The 2500-nt window shown below is 47.4% G+C and overlaps 2 non-coding genes and 5 pseudogenes across 2 annotated transcripts; all 7 read right to left on the bottom strand.

Annotated features, from left to right (window-relative positions):
* Nucleotides 1-51: 51 nt before the first annotated feature.
* LOC149296966 (5S ribosomal RNA) lies at nucleotides 52-170 on the bottom strand. Its single transcript, XR_016276416.1, has one exon. It is a non-coding gene; the product is annotated as a 5S ribosomal RNA (ribosomal RNA).
* A 264-nt stretch (nucleotides 171-434) lies between these two features.
* Nucleotides 435-553, bottom strand: LOC149296965 (5S ribosomal RNA; annotated as a pseudogene).
* A 510-nt stretch (nucleotides 554-1063) lies between these two features.
* LOC149296964 (5S ribosomal RNA) lies at nucleotides 1064-1182 on the bottom strand (annotated as a pseudogene).
* A 191-nt stretch (nucleotides 1183-1373) lies between these two features.
* On the bottom strand, nucleotides 1374-1492 carry LOC149296963 (5S ribosomal RNA; annotated as a pseudogene).
* A 293-nt stretch (nucleotides 1493-1785) lies between these two features.
* On the bottom strand, nucleotides 1786-1904 carry LOC149296962 (5S ribosomal RNA; annotated as a pseudogene).
* Nucleotides 1905-2128: 224 nt separating this feature from the next.
* LOC149296961 (5S ribosomal RNA) lies at nucleotides 2129-2247 on the bottom strand. The gene has a single exon (XR_016275822.1). It is a non-coding gene; the product is annotated as a 5S ribosomal RNA (ribosomal RNA).
* A 199-nt stretch (nucleotides 2248-2446) lies between these two features.
* The window catches only part of LOC149296960 (5S ribosomal RNA), a 119-nt pseudogene continuing 65 nt past the window's right edge, over nucleotides 2447-2500 (bottom strand).

Here is a 2500-nt window from a genome sequence, read left to right as displayed (position 1 = left end):
GAGCAAGAAACACATGGCAAAAAGCTCTCCTTGGACTGTGAGAGAAGAAAAAGCCAACAACACCAGGTATACCCAGGTGGTCTCCCATCCAGGTACTAACCAGGCCCAACCCTGCTTAGCTTCCAAGATCAGATGAGATTGGGCACTTTCAGGGTGGTATGGCTGCAGGCGGGAGAGCTTTTTATTTTACTTCTCTTATTCTGTTGCTGCTGCTGTTGCTGCTGTTGCTGCTGTTGCTGCTGTTGCTGCTGTTGCTGCTGTTGCTGCTGTTGCTGCTGCTGCTGCTGCTGCTGCTGCTTGTCGTCAGACAGAAAGAATTATAAGCCCTGGGACAGGACAGAGAAGGTGAGAAGGTTCAAATAAGGGTTTAAAGCTTTGATGATGAGCAAGAAACACATGGCAAAAAGCTCTCCCCGGACTGTGAGAAAAGAAAAAGCCTACAACACCTGGTATTCCCAGGCAGTCTCGCATCCAGGTACTAACCAGGCCCAACCCTGCTTAGCTTCCAAGATCAGTCAAGATTGGGCGCTTTCATGGCGGTACGGCCGTAGACATGAGAGCTTTTTATTTTACTTCTCTTATTCTGTTGCTGCTGCTGCTGCTTAACGTCAGACAGAAAGAATTATAAGCCCTGGGACAGGACAGAGAAGGTGAGAAGGTGAGAAGGTGAGAAGTTGAGAAGGTTCAAATAATAGTTTAAAGTTTTGATGATGAGCAAGAAACACATGGCAAAAAGCTCTCCCCGGACTGTGAGAAAAGAAAAAGCCTACAACACCTGGTATTTCCCCATCCAGGTACTAACCAGGCCCAAGCCTGCTTAGCTTCTGAGATCAGACGAGACCGGGCGCTTTCAGGGTGTTATGGCCGCAGGTGTGAGAGCTGTTTATTTTACATCTCTTATTCTGTTGCTTCTGCTGCTTGTCGTCAGACAGAAAGAATTATAAGCCCTGAGACAGGACAGAGAAGGTGAGAAGGTGAGAAGGTTCAAATAAAGGTTTAAAGCTTTGATGATGAGCAAGAAACACATGGCAAAAAGCTCTCCCCGGACTGTGATAAAAGAAAAAACCTACAACACCTGGTATTCCCAGGTGGTCTCCCATCCAGGTACTAACCAAGCCCAACCTTGCTTAGCTTCCAGGATCAGATGAGATCGGGCACTTTCAGGGCGGTATGGCTGCAGGTGGGAGAGCTTTTTATTTTACTTCTCTTATTCTGTTGCTGCTGCTGCTTGTCGTCAGAAAGAAAGAATTATAAGCCCTGGGACAGGACAGAGAAGGTGAGAAGGTGAGAAGGTTCAAATAAGGGTTTAAAGCTTTGATGATGAGCAAGAAACACATGGCAAAAACCTCTCCCCGGACTGTGAGAAAAGTGAAAGCCTATAACACCGGGTATTCCCAGGCGGTCTCCCATCCAGGTACTAACCAAGCCCAATCCTGCTTAGCTTCCAAGATCAGATGAGATCAGGCACTTTCAGGGTGGTATGGCTGCAAGCAAGAGAGCATTTTATTTTACTTCTCTTATTCTGTTGCTGCTGCTGCTGCTTCTGCTGCTTCTGCTGCTGCTTCTGCTGCTTCTGCTGCTGCTTCTGCTGCTTCTGCTGCTTCTGCTGCTGCTGCTGCTGCTGCTGCTGCTGCTGCTGCTTGTCGTCAGACAGAAAGAATTATAAGCCCTGGGACAGGACAGAGAAGGTGAGAAGGTGAGAAGATTCAAATAATAGTTTAAAGTTTTGATGATGAGTAAGAAACAGATGGCAAAAAGCTCTCCCCGGACTGTGAGAAAAGAAAAAGCCTACAACACTTGGTATTCCCAGGCGGTCTCCCATCCAGGTACTAACCAGGCCCAACCCTCCTTAGCTTCCAAGATCAGATGAGATCGGGCACTTTCAGGGTGGTATGGCTGCAGGCGGGAGAGCTTTTTATTTTACTTCTCTTATTCTGTTGCTGCTGCTGCTGCTGCTGCTGCTGCTGCTGCTGCTGCTGCTGCTTGTCGTCAGACAGAAAGAATTATAAGCCCTGGGACAGGACAGAGAAGGTGAGAAGGTGAGAAGGTTCAAATAAGGGTTTAAAGCTTTGATGATGAGCAAGAAACACATGGCAAAAAGCTCTCCCCGGACTGTGAGAAAAGAAAAAGCCTACAACACCTGGTATTCCCAGGCAGTCTCCCATCCAGGTACTAACCAGGCCCAACCCTGCTTAGCTTCCAAGATCAGATGAGATCAGGCACTTTCAGGGTGGTATGGCTGCAGGCGGGAGAGCTTTTTATTTTACTTCTCTTATTCTGTTGCTTCTGCTGCTTGTCGTCAGACAGAAAGAATTATAAGCCCTGAGACAGGACAGAGAAGGTGAGAAGGTGAGAAGGTGAGAAGGTTCAAATAAAGGTTTAAAGCTTTGATGATGAGCAAGAAACACATGGCAAAAAGCTCTCCCCGGACTGTGATAAAAGAAAAAACCTACAACACCTGGTATTCCCAGGTGGTCTCCCATCCAGGTACTAACCAAGC

Source organism: Sceloporus occidentalis, unplaced genomic scaffold (genome assembly GCF_023333645.1).
Source record: "Sceloporus occidentalis isolate IW3139 unplaced genomic scaffold, rSceOcc1.0.p SCAF_38, whole genome shotgun sequence".
Classification (NCBI taxonomy): domain Eukaryota; kingdom Metazoa; phylum Chordata; class Lepidosauria; order Squamata; family Phrynosomatidae; genus Sceloporus; species Sceloporus occidentalis.
Note: the sequence above shows the minus strand (reverse complement) of the source record. Positions and strands in the feature narration are given on the sequence as shown.